This window comes from Rhinopithecus roxellana, chromosome 17, assembly GCF_007565055.1.
Source record: "Rhinopithecus roxellana isolate Shanxi Qingling chromosome 17, ASM756505v1, whole genome shotgun sequence".
Lineage (NCBI taxonomy): Eukaryota > Metazoa > Chordata > Mammalia > Primates > Cercopithecidae > Rhinopithecus > Rhinopithecus roxellana.
In genome coordinates, this window is record NC_044565.1 from 79459537 (window position 1) to 79477128 (window position 17592).

General features: G+C 39.6%; 1 non-coding gene across 1 annotated transcript; it reads right to left on the reverse strand.

Annotated features, from left to right (window-relative positions):
* Positions 1-9491: 9491 nt before the first annotated feature.
* Positions 9492-9598, reverse strand: LOC115894512. Its single transcript, XR_004054616.1, has one exon. It is a non-coding gene; the product is annotated as a U6 spliceosomal RNA (small nuclear RNA).
* Positions 9599-17592: the final 7994 nt, after the last annotated feature.

Consider the following 17592-nt stretch of genomic DNA (forward strand, 5'->3'; position numbering starts at 1 on the left):
CAAACTACTTGGTCAGCCTAAACTCCTTTCCCTTGTTCTCCAAATCTAATTGGTGATCAAGTCCCATCAATTTGATACCATCATGTTTCTTGAATGGTATCTGTAAATATATATCTTTGTATATATTTACAACATAGTATATAATCAAAGAGAAATGTAATAAGGATGGCTTGACTAAAAAGATTAGGAAAATCTGGTAACTAAAGGGAGTGGTTACTGCATATGTTTCACCTAGGATTTCATATGCAGTTCTTAAAAGTGTATATTCAGGCCATGTGTGGTGGCTCACGCCTGTAATTCCAACACTTTGGGAGGCCAAGGTGGGCAGATCACTTGAGGTCAGGAGTTTGAGACCAGCCTAGCCAACATGGCAAACCCTGTACTACTAAAAATACAAAAAAAAAAAAAAAAAAAAAAAAAAAAGGCTGGACGTGGTGGCATGCGCCTGTAATCCCAGCTACTCTGGAGTCTGAGGTGGGAGGATCAGGAGGATTGCTTGAACCCGGGAGGCAGAGGTTGCAATGAGCTAAGATTGTGCCACTAGGTGACAGAGCGAGACCCTGTTGCAAAAACAAAAATGAATATTCAGATAATTTGCAGTAAAAAACCAATTACTTTAACCACTTCCAATAATGTCTATCTTTGTGACTGCAAAATAAGTTTCTCCAGAAAAGAGTAGGTAATACATAAATGTGCTCATCGATTTTAAAATCAAATTAACATTAAATTCCCTTGAGTTACGGATTATTGCTTTTATTCTAGATCTTATTCAACTGAGTATTACTTTTAGAGTTCTCTTTTATACAAAAATTAGTTGGATGCGGGCTGGGCATGGTGGCTCACGCCTGTAATCCCAGCACTTTGGGAGGCCAAGGCGGACGGATCACCTGAGGTCAGGATTTCGAGACCAGCCTGGCTAACATGACGAAATCCTGTCTCTACTAAAAATACAAAAAATTAGCGGGGCATGGTGGCGAGCGCCTCTAATGCCAGTGACTCAGAAGGCTGAGGCAGGAGAATCACTTGAACCCTGGGGCAGAGGTTGCAGTGAGCAGAGATTGCGCTATTGCACTCCAGCCTGGGCAACAAGAGCGAGACACTGTCTCAAAACAAAAACAAAAACAAAAACAAAAACAAACAACAAACAAAAACGTATTAGCTGGATGTAGTAGCACGCTCCTGTAGTCCCAGCTACTCAGGATACTGAGATAGGAGAATCGCTTGAATCCGGGAGGCAGAGGTTGCAGTGAGCCGAGATCATGCCACTGCACTCCAGCCTGGGCGACAGAGTGAGACTCTCTCTCAAACAACAACAACAAAAACAAACAAACTCTTAAAATACTGTAAATTGGTTATAACATGTTTAAAAAGCCAACGGAGGAAGAGAACAAAGATGCTACAGACCTGAATAGGAAGGGAGTATTAAAGTTAATTATCCAGCCAGGCGTGGCAGCTCATGCCTGGAATCCCAGCACTTTGGGAAACAGAGGTGGGCGAATCACTTGAGCCCAGGGGTCTTGAGCCTAGGAGTTCAAGACCAGCCTGGTCAACATGGTGAAACCCCGTCTCTACTAGAAATACAAAGATTAGCCGGACATGGTGGCCCGCGCCTGTAATCCCAGCTACTCAGGAGGCTGAGGCAGGAGAATCACTTGAATTGGGGAAGCGGAGGTTGCAGTAAGCTGGGATTGTGCCGCTAGGCTCCAGGCTGGGCAACAGAGGGAGATCCTGTCTCAAAAAGAAAAAAAAAAAAAAAAGGTCCTACCAGGACTGACCAAAACAGAGGAGTTGGGACTCCCTTCCTGGAGTGTGGAAATTACACCAGCACAGAGGAACCAGTTAGAAGAAAAGGGTTGGGATGCGATTTCAAAGACAGAGTACAATCTGGGCTCTGCCATTTAGTAGTTTTGAGCTACTTAATCTCACTAAGAATCGATTCCCTTACATGTAAAATGAGGGGGGAATAATTACCTCAGTGTTGTTGTGAGAAATAAATAAATAAATGTAATGTATTATGCACATAATGTCATCTACCTTGTTATACACCAGGATTCCACCATTTAACAAGCTGTGTGACCAGGGGCAAATTAGCCTCTATGTGCTTCAATGTCTTCATCATCAGTTAACCGTGATGACAGTAATTCTTCCTTCAGGAATTATTGTAAGGATTAAATGAGATAATACATGAAAAACACTTTTTAAAAAGCCTGGCACACAGACAATGGTCAATAAGGGTTAACTATTAATATTGTTATTCATGCAAAAGAATTAGAGCTTTTCACATCTCTGTATCTCCTCCTGTCATTTGGCAGCACAGAGAAAGAAAAGTTGCTAAGCTTGATTCTATGGAGGGATATTTAGAAAGATAATAAAGAACAGAAAAGCAACAGGAACTTCTATGGTCATAGAATGAGTTCCTTTTTACATCATCAAAGGAAGATCTTACTGCACAGGTCCTCAAGTGACCAGAAGCTATCACTGTGACATTTTCTGTACTAACAGCTTGAAGTATTCTATACAGGGGGTAAAATCACTAAATAGATTTATATTTGTTTATTTTTAATATAGTTAGTTAGAATATAATGACCTGAACATTTTACTGTAATTTGTACTTTTATCATGACACCTCAAATTTCAAAACCTTAAGTATTTTCAGAAAGAATTCTGACCATATTCCCCTAGACTTTAAACTGTTTCCTTTAATGTTCTTTAAATGATGATGGCTAATTTAGCTGAAGGTGAATTGATTTTAATTAGGTTGCTCGGTTTTTTTTCCTAGACTCCCCTTGAAATTTTATAGTTCTTTTTTTTTTTTTATTATACTTTAAGTTCTACGGTACATGTGCATAACGTGCAGGTTTGTTACATATGTATACTTATGCCATGTTGGTGTGCTGCACCCATCAACTCATCAGCACCCATCAATTCATCGTTTATATCATGTATAACTCCCCAATGCAATCCCTCCCTCCTCCCCCCTCCCCATGATAGGCCCCATTGTGTGATGTTCCCCTTCCCGAGTCCAAGTGATCTCATTGTTCAGTTCCCACCTATGAGTGAGAACATGTGGTGTTTGGTTTTCTCTTCTTGTGATAGTTTGCTAAGAATGATGGTTTCCAGCTGCATCCATGTCCCTACAAAGGACGCAAACTCATCCTTTTTTATGGCTGCATAGTATTCCATGGTGTATATGTGCCACATTTTCTTAATCCAGTCTGTCACAGATGGACATTTGGGTTGATTCCAAGTCTTTGCTATTGTGAAGAATGCCACAATAAACATACGTGTGCATGTGTCTTTGTGGTAGAATAATTTATAATCCTTTGGGTATATACCCAGTAGTGGGATGGCTGGGTCATATGGTACATCTAGTTCTAGATCCTTGAGGAATTGCCATACTGTTTTCCATAATGGTTGAACTAGTTTACAATCCCAGCAACAGTGTAAAAGTGTTCCTGTTTCTCCACATCCTCTCCAACACCTGTTGTTTCCTGACTTCTTAATGATTGCCATTCTAACTGGTGTGAGATGGTATCTCATTGTGGTTTTGATTTGCATTTCTCTGATGGCGAGTGATGATGAGCATTTTTTCATGTGTCTGTTGGCTATATGAATGTCTTCTTTTGAGAAATGTCTGTTCATATCCTTTCCCCACTTTTTGATGGGGTTGTTTGTTTTTTTTCTTGTATATTTGTTTGAGTTCTTTGTAGATTCTGGATATTAGCCCTTTGTCAGATGAGTAGGTTGCAAAAATTTTCTCCCATTCTGTAGGTTGCCTGTTCACTCTGATGGTAGTTTCTTTTGCTGTGCAAAAGCTCTTTAGTTTAATTAGATCCCATTTGTCAATTTTGGCTTTTGCTGCCGTTGCTTTTGGTGTTTTAGACATGAAGTCCTTGCCCATGCCTATGTCCTGAATAGTACTACCTAGATTTTCTTCTAGGGTTTTTATGGTATTAGGTCTAACATTTAAGTCTCTAATCCATCTTGAATTAATCTTCGTATAAGGGGTAAGGAAAGGATCCAGTTTAGCTTTCTACTTATGGCTAGCCAATTTTCCCAGCACCATTTATTAAATAGGGAATCCTTTCCCCATTTCTTGTTTCTCTCAGGTTTGTCAAAGATCAGATGGCTGTAGATGTGCGGTATTATTTCTGAGGACTCTGTTCTGTTCCATTGGTCTATATCTCTGTTTTGGTACCAGTACCATGCTGTTTTGGTTACTGTAGCCTTGTAGTATAGTTTGAAGTCAGGTAGCGTGACGCCTCCAGCTTTGTCCTTTTGACTTAGGATTGTCTTGGCAATGTGGGCTCTGTTTTGGTTCCATATGAACTTTAAAGCAGTTTTTTCCAATTCTGTGAAGAAACTCATTGGTAGCTTGATGGGGATGGCATTGAATCTATAAATAACCTTGGGCAGTATGGCCATTTTCACGATATTGATTCTTCCTATCCATGAGCATGGTATGTTCTTCCATTTGTTTGTGTCCTCTTTGATTTCACTGAGCAGTGGTTTGTAGTTCTCCTTGAAGAGGTCCTTTACATCCCTTGTAAGCTGGATTCCTAGGTATTTTATTCTCTTTGAAGCAATTGTGAATGGAAGTTCATTCCTGACTTGGCTCTCTGCTTGTCTGTTACTGGTGTATAAGAATGCTTGTGATTTTTGCACATTAATTTTGTATCCTGAGACTTTGCTGAAGTTGCTTATCAGCTTAAGGAGATTTTGGGCTGAGACGATGGGGTTTTCTAAATATACAATCATGTCATCTGCAAACAGGGACAATTTGACTTCTTCTTTTCCTAACTGGATACCCTTGATTTCTTTCTCTTGCCTGATTGCCCTAGCCAGAACTTCCAACACTATGTTGAATAGGAGTGGTGAGAGAGGGCATCCCTGTCTTGTGCCAGTTTTCAAAGGGAATTTTTCCAGTTTTTGCCCATTCAGTATGATATTAGCTGTGGGTTTGTCATAAATAGCTCTTATTATTTTGAGGTACGTTCCATCAATACCGAATTTATTGAGCATTTTTAGCATGAAGGGCTGTTGAATTTTGTCAAAAGCCTTTTCTGCATCTATTGAGATAATCATGTGGTTCTTGTCTTTGGTTCTGTTTATATGCTGGATTACGTTTATTGATTTGCGAATGTTGAACCAGCCTTGCATCCCAGGGATGAAGCCCACTTGATCATGGTGGATAAGCTTTTCGATGTGCTGCTGAATCCGGTTTGCCAGTATTTTATTGAGAATTTTTGCATCGATGTTCATCAGGGATATTGGTCTAAAATTCTCTTTTTTTGTTGTGTCTTTGCCAGGCTTTGGTATCAGGATGATGTTGGCCTCATAAAATGAGTGAGGGAGGATTCCCTCTTTTTCTATTGATTGGAATAGTTTCAGAAGGAATGGTACCAGCTCCTCCTTGTACCTCTGGTAGAATTCAGCTGTGAATCCATCTGGTCCTGGACTTTTTTTGGTGGGTAGGCTATTAATTGTTGCCTCAATTTCAGAGCCTGCTATTGGTCTATTCAGGGATTCAACTTCTTCCTGGTTTAGCCTTGGGACAGTGTAAGTGTCCAGGAAATTATCCATTTCTTCCAGATTTTCTAGCTGATTTGCATAGAGGCGTTTATAGTATTCTCTGATGGTTGTTTGTATTTCTGTGGGGTCGGTGGTGATATCCCCTTTATCATTTTTTATTGCGTCTATTTGATTCCTCTCTCTTTTCTTCTTTATTAGCCTTGCTAGCGGTCCGTCAATTTTGTTGATCTTTTCAAAAAACCAACTCCTGGATTCATTGATTTTTTGGAGGGTTTTTTGTGTCTCTATCTCCTTCAGTTCTTCTCTGATCTTAGTTATTTCTTGCCTTCTGCTAGCTTTTGAATGTGTTTGCTCTTGCCTCTCTAGTTCTTTTAATTGTGATGTTAGAGTGTCAATTTTAGATCTTTCCTGCATTCTCTTGTGGACATTTAGTGCTATAAATTTCCCTCTACACAATGCTTTAAATGTGTCCCAGAGATTCTGGTATGTTGTATCTTTGTTCTCATTGGTTTCAAAGAACATCTTTATTTCTGCTTTCATTTCGTTATGTACCCAGTAGTCATTCAGGAGCAGGTTGTTCAGTTTCCATGTAGTTGAGCAGTTTTGATTGAGTTTCTTAGTCCTGAGTTCTGGTTTGATTGCACTGTGGTCTGAGAGACAGTTTGTTATAATTTCTGTTCTTGTACATTTGCTGAGGAGTGCTTTACTTCCAATGATGTGGTCAATTTTGGAATAAGTGTGATGTGGTGCTGAGAAGAATGTATATTCTGTTGATTTGGGGTGGAGAGTTCTATAGATGTCTATTAGGTACGCTTGGTGCAGAGATGAGTTCAATTCCTGGATATCCTTGTTAACTTTCTGTCTCGTTGATCTGTCTAATGTTGACAGTGGAGTGTTGAAGTCTCCCATTATTATTGTATGGGAGTCTAAGTCTCTTTGTAAGTCTCTAAGGACTTGCTTTATGAATCTGGGTGCTCCTGTATTGGGTGCATATATATTTAGGAGAGTTAGCTCTTCCTGTTGAATTGATCCCTTTACCATTATGTAATGTCCTTCTTTGTCTCTTTTGATCTTTGATGGTTTAAAGTCTGTTTTATCAGAGACTAGTATTGCAACCCCTGCTTTTTTTTGTTCTCCATTTGCTTGGTAGATCTTCCTCCATCCCTTTATTTTGAGCCTATGTATGTCTCTGCATGTGAGATGGGTCTCCTGAATACAGCAGACTGATGGGTCTTGACTCTTTATCCAGTTTGCCAGTCTGTGTCTTTTAATTGGAGCATTTAGTCCATTTACATTTAAGGTTAATATTGTTATGTGTGAACTTGATCCTGCCATTATGATATTAACTGGTTATTTTGCTCGTTAGTTGATGCAGTTTCTTCCTAGCCTCGATGGTCTTTACATTTTGGCATGTTTTTGCAATGGCTGGTACCGGTTGTTCCTTTCCATGTTTAGGGCTTACTTCAGGGTCTCTTGTAAGGCAGGCCTGGTGGTGACAAAATCTCTGAGCATTTGCTTATCTGTAAAGGATTTTATTTCTCCTTCACTTATGAAACTTAGTTTGGCTGGATATGAAATTCTGGGTTTCAAATTCTTTTCTTTAAGAATGTTGAATATTGGCCCCCACGCTATTCTGGCTTGTAGAGTTTCTGCCGAGAGATCTGCTGTTAGTCTGATGGGCTTCCCTTTGTGGGTAACCCGACCTTTCTCTCTGGCTGCCCTTAACATTTTTTCCTTCATTTCAACTTTGGTGAATCTGGCAATTATGTGTCTTGGAGTTGCTCTTCTGGAGGAGTATCTTTGTGGCGTTCTCTGTATTTCCTGAATTTGAATGTTGGCCTGCCCTACTAGGTTGGGGAAGTTCTCCTGGATGATATCCTGAAGAGTGTTTTCCAACTTGGTTCCATTTTCCCCCTCACTTTCAGGCACCCCAATCAGACGTAGATTTGGTCTTTTTACGTAATCCCATACTTCTTGCAGGCTTTGTTCATTTATTTTTCTTCTTTTTTCTTTTGGTTTCTCTTCTCGCTTCATTTCATTCATTTGATCCTCAATCGCTGATACTCTTTCTTCCAGTTGATCGAGTCGGTTACTGAAGCTTGTGCATTTGTCACGTATTTCTCGTGTCATGGTTTTCGTCTCTGTCATTTCGTTGATGATCTTCTCTGCATTAATTAGTCTAGCTGTCAATTCTTCCACTCTTTTTTCAAGATTTTTAGTTTCTTTGCGCTGGGTACGTAATTCCTCCTTTAGCTCTGAGAAGTTTGATGGACTGAAGACTTCTTCTCTCATCTCGTCAAAGTCATTCTCTGACCAGCTTTGATCCATTGCTGGCGATGGGCTGCGCTCCTTTGCAGGGGGAGATGCGCTCTTATTTTTTGAATTTCCAGCTTTTCTGCCCTGCTTCTTCCCCATCTTTGTGGTTTTATCTGTCTCTGGTCTTTGATGATGGTGACGTACTGATGGGGTTTTGGTATAGGTGTCCTTCCTGTTTGATAGTTTTCCTTCTGACAGTCAGAAGGACTGTCTGTTGGTCTGTTGGAGATTGCTTGAGGTCCACTCCAGACCCTGTTTGCCTGGGTATCAGCAGCAGAGGTTGCCGAAGATAGAATATTGCTGAACAGCGAGTGTACCTGTCTGATTCTTCCTTTGGAAGTTTCGTCTCGGGGGTGTACTCCACCCTGTGAGGTGTGGGGTGTCAGACTGCCCCTAGTGGGGGATGTCTCCCAGCTAGGCTACTCAGGGGTCAGGGACCCACCTGAGCAGGCAGTCTGTCCGTTCTCAGATCTCAATCTCCGCGTTGGGAGATCCACGGCTCTCCCCAAAGCTGTCAGACAGAGTCGTTCGCGTCTGCACCGGCCCCCGCTGCTTCCCCTGTTGGTCTTCAGCTGTGCGCTGTCCCCAGAGGTGGAGTCTACAGAGACAGGCAGGCTTCCTTGAGCTGCTGTGAGCTCCACCCAGTTCGAGCTTCCCAGCGGCTTTGTTTACCTACTTAAGCCTCAGCAATGGCGGGCGCCCCTCCCCCAGCCTCGCTGCTGCCTTGCGGTTAGATCGCCGCAGACTGCTGTGTTAGCAGTGAGGGAGGCTCCGTGGGCGTGGGACCCTCCCGGCCAGGTGTGGGATATATTCTCCTGGTGTGCCTGTTTGCTTAAAGTGCAGTATTGGGGTGGGAGTTACCTGATTTTCCAGGTGTTGTGTGTCTCAGTTCCCCTGGCTAGGAAAACGGATTCCCTTCCCCCTTGCGCTTCCAAGTGAGGCGATGCCTCGCCCTGCTTCAGCTCTCGCTGGTCAGCTGCAGCAGCTGACCAGCACCGATTTTCCGGCACTCCCTAGTGAGATGACCCCAGTACCTCAGTTGAAAATGCAGAAATCACCGGTCTTCTGTGTCGCTCGCGCTGGGAGTTGGAGACTGGAGCTGTTCCTATTTGGCCATCTTCTATAGTTCTTGATGTATTGATTCACTAAACATTTTTGAGAGGCTACCATGTACAAGACATTTGATAGGATCTATAGGTAAAACATCTCCTGTTCTCAGGAATCTGAAATTTATTAGCTAAGCTATTTGAAAATCTATAATACGGATAAGAGAGTTAAAAAAAAAAAAGCAAGAAACAAAATAAAGGGTTAGAAGATGTTAGGGAAGTACAAGACATATCCCTGACCTGGAGAAGACTGAATGCATGGAAAAGGAGGATTTTTGCTGGGCCTGGAAGAAAGAATAAGATTAGGAAACATAGGGGAGAGGAGTGAGAGAAAAAATAAATTGGAAATTCTAGGTGGAAGCAATAGAGCAAGCAAAGGCACACAGATGTGAAGACATTGGGCATATTTGTGGACAAAATAGTTCACTTGGGCTGAGCCATAGTGTATGTATTTTTTCTCACACAATTGTTACAAAGGGAGATATAAATAAACTGTAAAATTCACTTTTTATTTTATTATTTATTATTTTTTATAATTTTAATATGGAACACTTCACGAATTTGCATGTCATCCTTGCACAGGGGCCAGGCTAGTCTTCTCTATATCATTCCAATTTTAATATATGGGCTGTGGAAGTAAGCACTAAAATGCAGCTTTTAAAAGTGTAGAATTGACTGGGTTTTTAGTATATTCACAAAGTTATGTCACATCTCCACTATCTAATTTCAGAACATCTTCATCACCTCCAAAAAGAAATCTATTAGCAGACACTCCCTATTATTGCTATTAGTCTCAGAGTTGGCAGGCCCACCCCGTGGGTTCTGGCAGGAGCCCTCAGGCAAAGACTCCCATATGCTTGCTGTTGGAAGCCCCTGAAAGGGCATGCATGGGAATGGTGAGTATAGAGGGATACTGGCAGGGCACCTAATGCATCTGCTACATAGGGCTTGGATGTCTGTCTTACAGATCTGCATCTCTATCTTTGATCTCTTTCTATAAGCACCTGAATGTCCCACAGGAAGACCACAAATTCAGAGTGTCCCTAATTGAACTCATCTTTTCCTTGTAACCTGTTCCTCTTCCTATATTTCCAATCTTAGTGCATGGTACCACCGTCTATTTATCCAAGACAGAACCTACTAAGTCAGCCTAAACTCTTTTCCCTTGTTCTCCAGATCTAATTGGTGATGAAGTCCCATCAGTTTCATACCATCATGTTTCTTGTGTGGTATCCCTTTTCTTCTTTTCCACTGCTACTGTCTTAGTTCAGGCCTTAACCAGCCCTCACCTGGTCCACTAAAAGGATGCTCTAAGGTTTCCTACCTCAAATATTCTCTTCTGTTAATTTTAAGAATTGATACATATGGTGATAACTGTCTCCCCTCTGCTACCTGGTAAGACCAATATTCATTCACTTCAAGTTTCTCCTCTATAAGATGTTTCCTGTCCACTCCAGGTCATATGGGAATCATTATTCCTTTCTTTGTGCTCCCGGCATGATCCTTCATAGCACCTGTGACACTGTATTGTACAACTATTTATCTTACTAAACGACATGCTCCTAGAGAGCCGAAACCATAGTTAATTTATCCATATATCCATTGCAGAGTGCCTTGCACAGTATTAATGCTCTACTGACATGTTTGAGTACTAGAGGTTTGGGAATCATTGCATAGGGTAGAGAATGAAACGATGGGAAAGGATGAGATTTCCCTTAGGGAAGTCCAGGAGCAGGAATTACATTTATTGAGGTCCTACTCTGCTGAAGGAAGCAGGACTTTAGGTTTGGCCCCAGAGACTCTGCACTTTTCACTAATTATATAAGGACTGAAGAAGGTCCATTCTATTTGGCAATTACAAGTTAATTTGTTAATTCTGGTGAGAATAGTCAGGAGAAGATTGACGGCCAAAGCCAGACTGCAGTGAATTGATGGGGTAATTTTTAGATGAGAAGAGGACATAGAGAGTACACTGGTGATTTTCAGATTTTCAGATATCAATAACCAATAAATTTGTTAAATTTAAAGCAACACTTCAACATCACTAAACATTAAGGAAATGCAAATCAAAACCATAGTGAGGTATCTCCTCGCATTCATAAGGATAGCTATTGTGAAAAAAAGACAGAAAACAACAGGTGTTAGCAAAGATGTAGAGAGATTGAAACTCTTGGGCACTGTTGGTGGGAATGTGAAATGGTGCAGCTGCTATGGCGATTCCTCAAAAAATTCAAAGTAGGGTTACCATATGATTCAGCAATTCTGCTTCTGGGTATATATCGTAAAGAATTGAAAGCAGGATCTTGAAGAGATATTTATACATAAATCTCCATAGCAGCATTATTATTACCTCACTTATGTGAGGTATGTACTTAGAATAGTCAAATTCACAGAGACAGAAAGTAGAATGGTGGTTGCTAGAGGCTGGGGGGAAGAGGGAATGTAGAGTTATTGTTTAATGGGTGCAGTTTCAGTTTTGCAAGATGAAAATAATTCTAGAGATGGATAGTAGTGATGGTTGCACAAAAATGTAAATGTGTTTAATGAACTGAATGTATTTAATGTTAAGATGGCAAATTTTATGTTGTATTTTACCACAATGAAACAACAAGAGAGCAAGTCAATAAAAGACAAACCCAAGAACCTACAAGTGATTATTCCCAAATATGGAGGAAGAATGTAAGATTAAAGATCTGACTTTGATTAAATATAATTGCCTTATTGACAACATTTTTTAAAATGTTCTCCTTTTGCAACAAACTGACCAAGCATAATCATGGACAGGCATTAATATGGAACTAGCATTTGGGAACTAATGGTGTAGATTACATTAAAAAATGGAAGTGAAGGGAAAGACAGTAGTAATTAAAGGAGGTATCAGGTCAAGGGAAGATCATTGTCTGCTTGTCGTTAGCCTACTGCTTAGGCTGTACACTATATACTGTGATGAATCAAATATTTCTCCATATTTGTGGCAGGCACTAGGTTGAATAATCATAAGGTATGTGTTTTTAGACACAGTATTTTTCAAGAACTTATTATACTACCAGGTGCTTGCCCTTTAAGGATTATATTATCATAATTTTTTTATACCTGCAAAGGATATGCTAAGGATGTATGCATGTGTGTACTATAAAATAATAATATTCTGTAGCTGTCTGCATAATTGAATGAAGATTAATATGTAATTGTAGCACACAGAGATGTTTTATAATTAGGCTATGGTCTATCCACTTTACCAGGTTTCCCTCATATTTTCAGTCTCTCAAAATCCCAAATAGGCCGGGCACAGTGGCTGATGCCTACAATCCCAGCACTTTGGGAGGCCGAGACAACGAATCATCTGAGGTCAGGAGTTTGAGACCAGCCTGACCAACATGGAGAAACCCCATCTCTACTAAAAATACAAAATTAGCTGGGCATGGTGGCGCATGCCTGTAATCCTAGCTACTCAGGAGGCTGAGGCAGGAGAATCGCTTGAACCCGGGAGGCAGAGGTTGTGGTGAGCTGAGATCGTGCCATTGCACTCCAGCCTGGGCAACAAGAGTGAAACTCCGTCTCAAAAAAAAAAAAAAAAATGCTGAATAATAATTGTTATTTTCCTTTATCTATGGCTTATTTTTTTTTCTTTTTGAGACGGTGTCTTAGTCTGTAGCCCAGGCTAGAATGCAGTGGCACTATCTTGGCTCACTACAGCCTCTGTCTCCCAGGTTCAAACGATTCTCCTGCCTCAGGCTCCCGAGTAGCTGGGATTACAGGCATGTGCCATTACACCCAGCTAATTTTTGTATTTTTGGTAGAGATGGGGGTCTCACCATTTTAGCCACGCTCGTCTTGAACTCCTGACCTCAAATGATCCGCCTGCCTCAGCCTCCCAAAGTTCTGGGATTGCAGGCATGAGCCACCATGCCCAGCCTATGGCGTAGTCTTGAATGTCATTTATTTAATTTGTATCCCTGATTGATGGTGATTTTCTCCAATTGAAGAATAGAATTAAAAAAAGACCGTTTTTGCCTTAGAGTGGAATGAAGATGTACAGTTCTCTTATGGCCCCTCCTTTTTGCTTATGAAATTTCCTCTTGGCCCCCTTTCTAAAATTACTACTGTGCTTCTTTCTGATTGTAATACAGATCTAACACTGTTAGAAGGAAATTTTTTGGAGGACTAAACAAAGATATTATAAAAGGCAATTAATTTATTTTCCTTTCTCACAGATCTCTAAATTCAAACCGTTAGTGTTCTGCATAATAGGTATGTGATTTACTGAGTGAGAACCATGAACGATCAAGGTTTGGGCAGTTAACAGAATGGTCTTACTGACATTCTATGCTGAGTAATTTAAGCTTCTTTTTAAGGGAAATTTAGGTATACTCCTCAATTTGATTAGGTGCTGCTAATCATGAGCTCTGCTGAAATGCTTTCCCAAACATTAAAACTGAAGATGGATTAGTTCATCTAATTTATTATAATCTGAACATTAGCGTATATATGAAACGTAGTGTCAAAAGGATTTTTTATGACTACAATCTGTACTAAGTATTACTAAAACGTTCAAAATACTTTGTGAATGTTTTCACATATAAAAACAAAACATAAATTCATTCTAAATTTAAGCAAAAATTAGATATTTATAGGAGCATATGTGGTTTTAGGGCCGAATTTGAGTTATGGTGTTATGTTGCAACTTTCTAAGTATTGTTATGGTTAATAGCTATGTGTGTCATAGCCAACCTGTTTTTAAAATAACTGTTGCTATTTTCTGTGAATCTGTGTCATTTTTATTTGCTTTATTAATGTTCTATTTTGGACCCTGTGGAAAGAGGTTTTAGAAGCTTTCTTCCCCTTACTTGACACTGATGGGCCTAACCTGAGTCTTAAAAGCAAACTTTTTGTTTGTTTGTTTGGTATGACTTGAAAATTACTCTTAGAATGATTGTTCTTTCATGAAAAGTCAGAAAGAGACTAATTAACAAGCACAATTAACATTATAAGATTGACAGAAAGGATGCTTTTTCAGTTGTCTGATAACAGTCTGTGTAGCCTGATAGTAGGAAGATATCACAACTTCGTATCTTTAAAACATCGGTAAGTAGAATATAACACCGTAGAAAATCCACAAATACCCCAAAGCAGAAGACAACTGAGTGCCTTTGTCTTGACTTTAGATTATATTAATTTACATTTTGGCTTTTAATTTTTTTGAAAAAAATTTCCCTTTCCCTCTTCTAGTAATGGATATGATATTAGATATATGATTAAAGGAGACAAAAATACAAAAATGAATATTGTGCTTAAAATCTACAGATAAAATACTTTCAATGGTATCTGATTTTAACTTCAGTAAAAGCTTTCCTCAACTTATTGAAAGTTAGATTTTAATAGCTACTTAAATTTTCTCCCCTGAAACTGTAAAAGCCTGTAGAGTAAAAGTACACTGCCTGCAACTGAATCAGCTTTGCATGGCTTTGAACAGATGACTTAACCTTGTACCTTAACTTTTTTATCATTAACAATGAGGATAATAATAATAATAATATCTCTAATCATACTTATTTATAGAATTAGGTCTTAAAAACACATTATTGACACACTTAACATCTCGGATCATATTTTTAACTTACACCATAAACATTTAGTAACTCTGAAGGAAAAATTCTTGAACTAACAGCTTTTTATCTTTCATGTTCTATCATTAATATGTTGCAGAAGGCCGGATGCGGTGGCTCATACCTGTAAGCTCAGCACTTTGGGAGGCCAAGGTGGGTGGATTGCTTGAGGTCAGGAGATGGAGATCAGCCTAGTTAACATGGTGAAACCCTGTCTCTACTAAAAATACAAAAATTAGCTCGGTGTGGTGTTGCATGCACACCTGTAGTCCCAGCTGCTCAAGAGGCTAAAGTGTGAGAATCACTTGAACCCTGGAGGCGGAGGTTGCACTGAGCCAAGATCGTGCCACTATGCTCCAGCCTGGGTGACAGAGCAAGAAACTGTCTCAAAAAAAAAAAAAAAAAAAAAAAAAATATATATATATATATATATGTATATTTGTATATTTGAAATTGGTGCTTTATCTTATTTGATCCCACAAGATGCAAAAAATTAAACATAGATGAAATTTTTTGAATAAAATGTCAACATGTATGCTTCTATAGAGACTTAAACACTATATGCATAGATACTTCCTGTAATAATCAGTTGTTTGTAACTTCACATCATAGTTTAGGTACTGTGTAGATCAGTGCTGTCCATTCTGTGAGCTGTAAAGAATGAATTTTGTGTGTGAGTCTTTATCTTTTGCTGAGCTAGGTGTTAGAGCCCTGGCATTGGAAGGTGGTTGACTTGCGGATTGGTAAGAAGAAGTTACTGACAACAGTATAGATTTGAAAAGGTAAGTTTTACTAGATAGAAAGAACGCTGCAGAAGAACGCAGGAGGGCACCTCAGCAAGGGAGGAATTGTGGTGGATTTCCCCTTAGGCGTGTTTATGAACCTTAAAGCGGGAGTTTAATGGTAATTTGGACCCTATTAGCCACGCAGGTAATGATAAATGATTAAATTTGTAGGCATTTTGGTGCCTTGATGTCAGTGAGGGTTGCATAATGAGTTTCAACATGCATACATTCTGGACATGTATGGAAATTCTAGTTAATTATAAATTTTTGAGAAAGAAGCCTGGAACCAGATGCCTGGTTTAGATAACAGGAAGTCTAATTACTTCTAAATTCCTCAGACAAGTTTTTTCCTCTGGATGGCAGGCTTGATGGTCACCAGGTGACCTTTACTCTCCTCATCTTTGATTCTACTTCTCATCTCCTTGAGTGCACTGAAATTTCTTGCTAGAGATTCATTTCTTTGGATCTTGAACACTTTTGGTTTTCAGAGCTCTCAGAGAAATACTGATCAAAAGCATGATAAATTAGTAAAGGGACAAAAGGAATTTTGTTTGAGGAGCATAATTAGTGTTGGTGAAAGGAATCAGGGTTTATGGGGACTGTTTCTCTTTCCTTCTTTGAGAGGACAGTGCATGTTATTTAATAGGACTGGGAAGTGAGAGGGCCAGAAAACCAGAGGAGGCGAACATTTTTTTCCCTAGCTTTTATTGCCACCTTAACCTGACCTCTGATCTGGTGAAAGAAGTTGGGAATATTTACAGGAAATCTGGATTCCTGAGATTTCTAAGAAACACTAAAAATCTGACTCTGGACTGCAGATGCAAATATTTTAATTTTTCACTCTGCTATTGAAAGAGGTGGTGGACAGATTCAAACAAGGATATAATGTAGGACTCTTTACATTCTCTGACTATTAAAGGAACAAAGGCAGGGTGCCTTCAGTACTAGACTTGCATAGGGGCCAAAAAGTGGTGGGAAAATTGGGGGGGGGTTGAATTTAAGTGGCCTACTTCATAATTTGTCTAAGGCTGGGCCACTTTCCCAATCTTTTTGGCTGTTATCCTCAGGGCCTTATGAAATAACTACAATGCACCATGACTATTAATGTTATCTTTAATCTGATTGTATGATTTTTGCTGATGTATTTCTCAAAGTGTGTGACTTAATGCAATGATTCTCAGCCCTGGCTGCACATTAGAATCACCTGGGGAGCTTTTAAGCAAGCTGATGCCCAGACCACACACCAGGCTAATCATATCAGAATCTCTGGGGGTGGAAGCCAGACATCACCATTTTTTAAAAAAAGGCTTTCTAGATAATTTCCATGTGTAGCTACAGTTGTAAGCATTGGTTTAATGTGTTATCATCTGTCTCTCTCAAGTAGAATGGTTTTAACGTAGTGATTCTCAAATGTTTTGATCTCAGGACTCCTTGCGTTAGTAACAGTAATTGAGGACCATAAATAGCTTTCATTTATGTGGAACATGTCTATCAATATTTATTGCACTGAAAATTAGAACAGGCATTTTACAAATATTAAATTATGGATTTATTTTAAAAGAATAAAGTAATTGCATGTAAAGGAAGACGTTTTATGAAAAAAATACATTTTCTTTTTTTTTTTTTTTTTTTTGAGACGGAGTCTCGCTCTGTCACCCAAGCTGGAGTGCAGTGGTCGGATCTCGGCTCACTGCAAGCTCCGCCTCCCGGGTTTACACCATTCTCCTGCCTCAGCCTCCTGAGTAGCTGGGACTATAGGCGCCCGCCACCTCACCTGGCTAGTTTTTTGTATTTTTTAGTAGAGACGGGGTTTCACCATGTTAGCCAGGATGGTCTCGATCTCCTGACCTCGTGATCCGCCCGTCTCGGCCTCCCAAAGTGCTGGGATTACAAGCTTGAGCCACCGCGCCTGGCCAAAAAAATACATTTTCTAAAATAAAAAGAGTTTAGTGAGAAGATTGGCATTTAAAAAATCTCTTCAATTTCTGACTTTTTAGATGACAACTGGATTTCCATATTTGCTTATGCATTCCATCTGTTGTGATATATTATTTTTGTTAAGTACATGAAGAAAATTTGACCCCACACAGACATGTAGTAGGAAAAAGGAAGAGTATTCTAATAGCCTCTTCAGGTTAATTGTGGATAATCTTCTTCTTTATTAAATCAAAACATAACAAATGATAGTGTCATAAAAGGTGCAACTTAAAATCTGCATCTAAATACATGTTTTTATCCCATTACATT